This window comes from Sinocyclocheilus rhinocerous, unplaced genomic scaffold (genome assembly GCF_001515625.1).
Source record: "Sinocyclocheilus rhinocerous isolate Xijiao unplaced genomic scaffold, SAMN03320098_v1.1 scaffold3477, whole genome shotgun sequence".
NCBI lineage: Eukaryota > Metazoa > Chordata > Actinopteri > Cypriniformes > Cyprinidae > Sinocyclocheilus > Sinocyclocheilus rhinocerous.
The window spans coordinates 24,040-33,753 of record NW_015667279.1 but is presented as its reverse complement, the minus strand read 5'-3'; the positions used below and the strand labels follow the sequence as shown (position 1 = coordinate 33,753).

The 9,714-nt window shown below is 40.2% G+C and overlaps 1 pseudogene; it reads left to right on the top strand.

Moving 5' to 3' along the window:
* Positions 1-6,343, top strand: part of LOC107733568 (breast cancer anti-estrogen resistance protein 1-like) — a 105,560-nt pseudogene extending 99,217 nt beyond the window's left edge.
* The last annotated feature ends 3,371 nt before the right edge of the window (positions 6,344-9,714 follow it).

Here is a 9,714-nt window from a genome sequence, read left to right as displayed (position 1 = left end):
ATAAGCCATATAGTAAGCCATATATATATATATTTTTTTTTTTAAATTTTTTTATTTATTTATTTATTTTTTTTCAAATAACTGCAGCCTTGGTGTACATAAAAGACATCAAAAACATTAACAAATCATACTGACCACAAACTTTTGTACAGTAGTGTATGTTACGGTGACATGAATCACTAAAATAATGACAGTACAGAGTAGTTTGCCACAGGACAACATAGCTGGTGACGTTTATAGTATTTCACACAATGTGATCTTTGTTCTTGTTGTTATAATGGTCATTTTTATGAAGACATGGAAGGCTTTAGTAGCTCTGCATACCTCCGCTAAAGGCTCTCCACACACACACACACACACACACACACACAAGAGATGTTGAATGTCAGGAACTGATATTCTCACCATTCAAGTTCATCACATTTTATTTCTATAAAATGAAAGTGAACATTCCTTTATGAAATAAAGTCATAAAGGTTTGGAACAAAATGACGACGAGTAAATAATGACAAAATTTCCATTTGGGGTAAACTATCCCTTTAAACTATTTGAGTTCAATCACTTGAGATGTGTGTACACACACACACACACACACACATGTCTGGTCAGCTATCCTTGTGGGGACTCTCCATAGGCGTAATGGTTTTTCTACTGTACAGACCGTATATTCTATTGCCCTACACCAACCCTACACCTAAACCTACCCCTTACAGGAAACTTTCTGCATTTTTAGATTTTCAAAAAACTTCATTCTGATTGATTTATTAGCTTGTTTACCCGTGGGGACCTCAATTTAGGTCCCCACCTTGACATGAGTCCCCATGAGTCTGTGTGTATTCAGGTTTAAGCCCCCGCCAGAATAGAAAAACCGATACACACACACACACACACACACAAAAACTCCTTTACTATCACACATGTTCAAAATCTCAGCCTGACCACAGAGCCACTGGACAGGTAGCAAAGAGAGAGAGAGATTGTGGGTGAAGGTGGAGGTCAGCATCTCTGCAGCACTGCTGATTTCCTCCAGCTGTTCCTGTCTGAGGCCGTGCTCCTGTAATCTCTCCACATCAGTGGGAGTGTGTCCCCTATCCGGTGTACCTGTGTTCCCTCCGACCCCCATTCATCCAACTGCCTCAATCCCAATTCTGCTCCAACATGCACAAAAAACAAGGGACGGAAGGAAGAGGGAGAAAAAGACAAAAAAGGACAAAGTATGTAGGAGAAAGTAGAAAGGAATCAGGGGCCCTGGGATGTAAAATAAACGAGAGAAACAGACAGTAACAAATGCACAGCCCCTCCCTAATAGATTAATTTCAATTTCGGGGGGGTACCCGAAGCGTGAATCTGTATTCAGAAAACAATTGCCTGTTACATTACAGTACATAAAATTTCACTTACCACATAAACAGAGTAACGAGAGACGATGACGATGGCGAATGATTTGCAGATCCTCAGCACCACTGACAAACATCTAATCTTGTAAAATGTGTGGTAAGTACTGCCGCTCCATAGTACGTGCGATCGCGAATCTCGAAAGTGAAACTAAAAAGCGATCGTGCATTCAAAAGTAGTTTCAATGCCAGGCATAATAGCGGCTCCCTGGTGCCCACAATTTATATACAGTATAGTTACCCATTGATATAACTGCGAGAGAAATTATTAAAATATGTATTTTCCTCCCGTCTCTATTTATTCCCTTTAGGGGTTCCGTATGCACGTCATTTTCTTTCCGAACACGGTATTGGGATGGGCGGGTTGTGGGGGGTATGGGGGGGGGTGTCATGATGTCGACTCAACATCGTGATGTCTATCAGCCATCGGCGATGGACGATGGCATCGTCTATCGGCCCAACCCTACTTGGAACACATTCAAACTGTGTTCATTTAGCAAATCCTAAGTGTGTATAACTTTTAAATTAATTCAAGAAGTGCACAATATTTGGGTTCCATATGGACCCTTTTCACATTTAAGGGGTTTTCAGAAGCAGAAGTCATTATTGTTTGGTAAACTTCTATAATGGCGAAGGGAAACTTCAACAAATATATGTTTTTGTGTTCCGATCTGCTCTAATAGCAAAGAAAAGTCCACAAAAGTATTTATATGACTTTCCTAAAGTGGAAAAAAGTATTGAGGGATTGATTATATTGGTCAGAAGTGATAAAGATGTCAAATCTGCCACCATCAGCATTATCTAGTTTCCTGTATTTTAATACCAAGGTCATAAAAAACAAAGTACAGCGTTATAAATGTATATAGATTTTTTTTTAAATTAAAAAAAAAAGAAGCTAGATTTACGATGTTATCACAGTCTGTGAAAAGTGTCTATTGGTTATCATTCAATTTTAGACATTGTTCATTTTCATTTCCTCTATTTTTACATTTAGATAACATTTGCCGACTTCTAGAGCTTAGTTTAAGTTGATCTTTAAAAACACCAATAATTGAATAACACTGTTAAATGCCTTTAGCAAATTTCAAAATGCATATCCATTTTTAATATTTTAATATTTAGTAAACATTATAATGTTGTGAATGATGCCTAAATTCACTTTAACATTTAAAATGATTGACTGATTATCAGCTTATCAGTATTGGCCAGAATTTCAATATCTGTACATCCATAATGAGTTCAGTTATGATTTTGCAAGGCTAGTTTTGGTAAACACATTATTCCTCTTTACAGGTATATGACATTCCTCCATCTGTCAGCAAAGATGTTCCAGATGGTCCAGTCAGGGAGGAAACGTACGACGTTCCTCCTCACTTTGCCAAGATGAAGAGTCTGGAGAATCAGAACCAGGCCTATCTGTCTCAGATCCCATGCGGTCCCGAGCCTCCCATACCAGAGGACGTCTACGATGTTCCTCCACCTCAGCCAATAGGAAAACGACAGCCTGAGGGCCAGGAGATCTATGACATCCCTGCCAGCCTTCGAAAGGGCGGCCCACAGGACCACCACCCTGCAGATGTGTATGACTTCCCCCGCGAGCGACCAGCGGGTGAAGAATCGGCCGATTATGTGTACGATGTGCCTCCGCAGGTGGTGCGTGACGCAGCGGCCACCGAGGAGCTCACTGTGAGCTTCAAACGCCTGTCGGCGTCCAGCACGGGAAGCACCCACAGTAACCTCTCAACGTCCTCTCTGGACATGGTGCCGGTGCGGGAATCTTCTGGTCCCGGCCGCCTGCTGCTTCTGGATCTAGACCAGGCCATGGAGCGGCTGTCCCGTCATCAACAGGCCGTGGAGAGCTCGGTGTCCCTCCTCATGTCATTCATCAGTGGGAACTGGCGCAGCCCCACTCAGATGGAGTCCAACCTCCCTGCCATCCGACAGGCCGTGGACCGCATTCGTGTGGCTGTCAGGGACCTGCTGGAGTTCGCTAGAGGAGCCGTGGCCAACGCCACCCAGGCCACCGACCGCACACTGCAGACCAAGCTCAGCAAGCAGGTGCAGAAGATGGAGGAGGCCTTCCAAGGTCTGGTGAGGTACAGTCAGGCGCTGGACACCTTGGGCTGGTCCCCCGCAGCTCTGATGGCACCTTCTACAGGCACAGGTGGGGACGACCTAGACCGGCTGGTCATGTGTGCCCGAGGTGTGCCTGATGACACCAAGCAGTTAGCATCGTTTCTCCATGGCAATGCATCTTTGCTCTTCAAACGGACAAACAAACAGCAGCAACTGCCGTTGCCGCCCGTTCCTCATACTGGTGACGTGCTGGGTCAGCTGACCAACAACAACAACATCTCAGCCTATCAGTCAGGCACACCTGAACGGGCCAACATCCAGTCCCGCCCATTACCCTCTCCTCCCAAATTCTCAGCTGAGGAAGAGACTCCAGACAGGCCGTACGAGACGACAGAGGAGGGTTGGATGGAGGATTACGACTATGTTCATTTACAGGTACGCTACATGTAAAATCATTGCAAAACATTCAATCGTTTCCTTTTGAGAACAGGATACAGGTGTATGTTCTCAGTCATTGATATGATCAATGGTCCGCATACATCTTTACATGGGCTCTGCCTGTAATCCTAAATGTGTCAGCCTCAGGCCTTTTCATCAATCACTCCGAATGCATGTGCAGACCTGCTTTTCCTTAAAGCCCACATACATCTTCTGTTGCACGTCTGCTGTGTGGTTCTGTCAAAACTTCCAGTGAAACTGTGCCGATAAGATGAATTCTGTTCAATCACAGAGATATTTCTTCAACTTTTTTTCTTTTCAGTGGCAGTTGTAGCTCATTTTTTTCAGTTGGCCTTAGGCCAAACAAGAAAATATGAAATAAAAAAAATAAAATACTAACATCTTATTTTTTTCAGTATGCTTAAGGATTGGTCTAGCGGTGCAAACAGACCCCAGAGTATATTATTTATATTTATTTAATATCTATATATTTTATTTATTATTATTGATATTATTTTTCAGTATATATCATTATTTGATTTTATTATAAATTGTATAATTTGATATTATGAAAACAATGTTATATATAATATAGTATTTTATATTTTTTGAAACTTTGTGAAAGCTGTGACTGACCATGTTAGCTTATTTCTACCACACTGTTTTTACTTAGAAAAATTGTAGGTAATAATTGTAGAGGGCATGTTTGAATGGGCATTTGATTTCTGTTTCCAACGCCATCGACGCGTTCTACTCCTCCATCAACAACAACCAGCCGCCCAAAATCTTCGTCGCCCACAGCAAATTCGTCATCCTCAGCGCTCACAAGCTCGTCTTCATCGGAGACACGCTCTCCAGGCAAGCCAAGTCTCCCGAGGTTCGCACCAGGGTGGCCCAGCACAGCAACACGCTCTGCGAAAAGCTCAAAGACATTGTGGTCAGCACCAAGACGGCAGCCCTGCAGTACCCCTCACCGGGGGCCGCCAGAGACATGACGGAAAGGGTGCGGGAGCTCGCGGGCTGCACACAGCAGTTCCACATGGCGCTCAATCAGCTACTGGCCATGTGAGTGCAGGGGTGAACGTGCCGCGGGACAGCACAGGCACAGAGCCTGTTTTAAACTCACTGGACAAATGTACCCTGTGCCACGAGCTTTTTATCTCCAACAAGGACAAAATGATTAATGGGCAGAGCCATTGGTTGTAAATGAATCATTGTAAATATTTAAGTTGCTGTATGTCGGGGACAATGTAACGGGGTGAATGCAGGCGGTTGAGGAACTTTTTGAACCAGGGAGGAGAAAGAGAAGGAAAATATCTAAAGAGTAGATTTAAGACATTATGCATTATTATAGCTAAACTGTAATTATTGTTCTGATTATTATTATTGTCATCATTATTATTATTATGAGATGCTGACTAAAGGTGTTTAAAAATTTAAAAGTGTATGTAGAAGTACAACCATTTCCATAGAAGATCAACAATGGAGGCTTTTTTTAATGAATTGTGCCTGTTGGAAGCAAAAATGGCATTTAACGTTTATCCTCTTGCTGTTGCTGTTGTTCAAAGAGGCTGAACACAAAGCATGCTGGGAGTGAGCCAGTTGGCAGACCTGAGACATTCTTCTTATTTACTGTGAGAGTACAGATGACTTATTTACCCATATTTACCGATGCAAAGCAACAAGAAGCGGTGGAGAACACATCAGATTTGGACTACCTTTGGAACATTTTGTGAAAATGAAATATTTCATGAAATATTCCCTGCCTGTAAGCTCTCAAATGCCTGTTTATGGCTATGCCCCTTTGGCATGTTTAGGCTAGTTTGTAAACATATCACGTCATTATTTGAGATCTGATTATGTTCCTAAGAAGAGCCAATGTTTAGTCTTTCAGCATCATTTGACCTCCACTGTAGTGCCACTTCCTGCTGGACAGGTGCATTGTGGCCACATCCTGAGTGTCCCTGATTTCATTTTTATCCCTTGTCTCTCAGATAACGCACCACATCCAACATAGACAGTGCACAAATGTACTATATCCAAAACCAGCTTGTTTAAACTCTTCCTCCATTGCATCTGTTTCTGAATGGAGATCTGAACCACCTGCCTCGACTTCCCTCACCTTGTCTTTTAGCTCCCTGTTGGTTGTATTCTAAATTTAAGAATATGTCAGAAAAGTAGTTTAATGAAACTTATTAAACTTTTTAAGTACTGCAACATGTTGTTGTGCATATAGTCAAAATCCTTATCCAGTTGAAAAAAAAAAGAATGAAAAAAGAAGTATTTAAGCCAGACGGTGACCTGATATATGTTGTACTGTTAATCTGTTCTCAGATCTGTGTTCAAGGATTTGAATGATATTGACATATATGTTACTGTAAATTGCATAACTGGAAATATATGTTTAATATATTTTCATTAAAAAAATTAATTCCAGTCCATCTTGCTATTAATCATGTTTTTAGTGATACCAGTTAATTGAAAACATATACATTTAATACATTTTCATATTGTTCAAATGGTTCTCAATGTAATACAGATGTGCACTGATAATGCATACTGATCATCATGCCAATCACATGTCTGGTAGGCCTACTCATCTGCCTGCCAGTATGCTATTAGTGGGAAAGCATTTATAAGACACTATAGCTGCAAATAAAGTCTACTATTACTGTAAAGAAAGAGGAAGGAAACAGAACTCTATACTGTAGCTAAATGTGCATCATCTATACAGTGTGGTCATTCAAATAATATGAACTAATAACACTGCACTCTGCAGCTACCAAATTCATTACAGGGTTGTTTGTATAAATTATTTTAAAAAATGTTTTAATCTTTCTAAAGATTGAAAGAGCGATTTTTCTTACCAGAAATGCAAAATGCAACATGAAAAACATTCACAAATTAAAGAAATTAAAAATCATTTAAATAATTGTGAACAAGACATATTAACCCTCAATGTGTTTATGATTATGGTAAGCATTTATTGATTCACATAGATGATCCTTTGGCAGTTCACAGATTTCAGAATTGCATTAATGCAGCTTTTTACAACAGAGAAGACATTTTTGAAACAAACTGATCTCAAATTATCAGACGAGGTTTACAACTTAAAAATAATTATTTGAATATGTAACTGTGAAATAAACAAATGTGGGTTCTACTTAGTACATTTTATGACATTTCCTGAAAAGAAAACATAAAGAAAAGGATTCAGACAGCAGTTCAGCAAAGCCAGAGTCTTGCTTGTATCACCATATACTCGGCGGAAGGACTTCAGTTGGGAATGAACATCTGGATGAGATGTTTTAGTCAGAGTAGTGACTATATCAATCACATTGATAATGTGCACAGGAGTCCAAAACAGAAAGAAAGCCACAACGATGCTGATCACAAGCCTCTTCTTGTAAGTCCTAACATTTGTCCCCTGGTTTCTGGGTTCCTGGTCCTGTGGAGCTCTAGTTAGACTGGAGCGCTTTAGACTCAACCCTTTGAGCAACCAGAGATAACATGTCAAACATTGTCAAAAATGGAATGATAAACCCCAACAGGATCTCAAAAAGCAAAACAGTCACTTTTACAGACTGTGACTCCATTGTCCGCTGACATCTTAGCAATCCATTCTTGTCTTTGAGTCCTTGAGTAAAAAATACTGGTAGGGAAAAAGCAAAGGCTAGAATCCAGATGCCAATCAGCTGAAGGCACCTGTGCCGTCTTTCCAATCTCCGGAGTATCATCCTGTTAGTGACTCTCGACTTGATGACATTGTGATAGCGGTGCACGCTCATGGATGTGACAGTCTGAACAGCAACATACAGACTCCAGTGACTCAAAAAAAACAGGAACTTACAAGACCAAAGGCCAAATTTCCATCCAAACAGTACTCCATACAGCACAAAAGGAGCCAAGCAAAGGGTCAAAGCATCAGAGACCGCAAGGTTTAGCATTAGCTTTAAGGTGAAGCTCAGATTTCTGTTCCACTCACGAGCAATGCTGATGATTACTGCAATGTTGCTTGGCAAACCAACCAAACAGCACAAACCCAGAACTACAGCAGGAGCGATCTTCTCTGGACCTACAGCAGTGCTGTTAGATGTTGAATTGAAGCTTGATCCATCCATCATCAAATTCTTTGTCTGGAAATCGCAGATTCTTCTTTCATAAATGATCTGACTGAAGAACGGGCTACATCGACACCTCCCACATCTAAACCAAAACCACAGCTTTGCTCTCACTTCCCAAAAACAAGGGTTCTTAAATACAAAAAAATAAAAACAATGTTAAAGCTTCCTTCTGACTAGCTATATATAATATACTTACACCTACACCTTTACACCGTGTCCTAACAAGATGTGATTAAGTTCTACTGACAAGCAATTCATCTACACCAGACACAATACAGCTACAGCACGCAACAAAATCAGTCACTAATAACAGCCAATCAGACGAGCATGATGGAAGGCTCACTCTTCCTCTGCACACCACTCTGAGATAGATATCAAATGTCTCTTTCATTTCCACTGTGAGGTAAAATATTCAGGGCTGTAAACTATCATGCATTTGACTCATGCAGTTGACACTGCCCTTATGCCGTCTTCCATTTTCTCATGCAGTGGAAAAAAAAAAAACTTTGACAACACGCCGACAGACAAGACAGCAGGTTCCTTTTGATACAAAACAAGGTTTAAACTTTCAAATTCTGTCAATTTTATTATGATATACATGTTATTATACGTTATATACATGTCGCTCATTCAGCCACGCAAAGGCTCACGTGATTGGTCCAATGGAGGTATCCAATGCTGGCTGAAGGTTTCTTGCGTGTTCGGTCTTTTCGGCGCGCAAAGTTATTTAATTTAAGTTAAACTCTAATCTGACTCCATTTTATTATGACCTCGAATTTAGGCTGAAATGCCAATTGGTTGTTTTTTCATTTCTAATTATTATTATCCTGACATTTTATTATTCTGTTTCGCTCTTTAATCGTATTGAATCTCATTAATCTTATTCCTATAACACTTTGGGTCTAGTACCGGCCGGTATACGGATCTCATATTCACAAACTCGTCAGTCTTGGTCATTAGACAGAGGCGATTAACTAATATTCTGGATGGACCATGCAATACTTTGCTCATTCTAGAATACTTTTATTTAGTCCCCATAGATCTGTACACACTTAAGGTAAAACTATATCTAACAGAGGTCGTGACCATTACTATAGAACCAAGTTGACCAACTTAACTTCCTCTAAGTAACTTTATATAATCATGCCGTGATTTCTCGCGTACTCTTAGTTAGAATAATATTACAATCAGAGGTTGAGGCTGACCCGAATTTAGGTTGGTCACCAACACACTGTTGTTCTAAACGAAAAACCCGATAAACTCTACAGTCTAAGTAGCCTATATAGTGCCAATGTGTTAGCCGGAACTCTAAAGCAAAGACACTGACAAATTTATCAAGAATTCAAATCCAGAAGTAACAATACAGCAGGTTACTTAACAAAGCTTAAACTTTCAAATTCTGTCACTTTTATTTATCTGTCACATTTATTTCATCACACTGAATGTTTAAATCAAGACACCAACAAGAATCATTCAGTTTGTCAGTTTATTATGTCAATGAATATTAATGTGCTTTGTAAACTTGTGAACTGTTACCGAGTTCTTCATTATTTTGTATATATGTTTGGATCTACTCATATGATGTAAATAAGGTTTATAGCAGGTGTAAGCAGTGATTAATAACAATTAATATGAAGGGTGGGGTTGCTATAAACCCGGTGTTCGAACTATACCGTGGACTT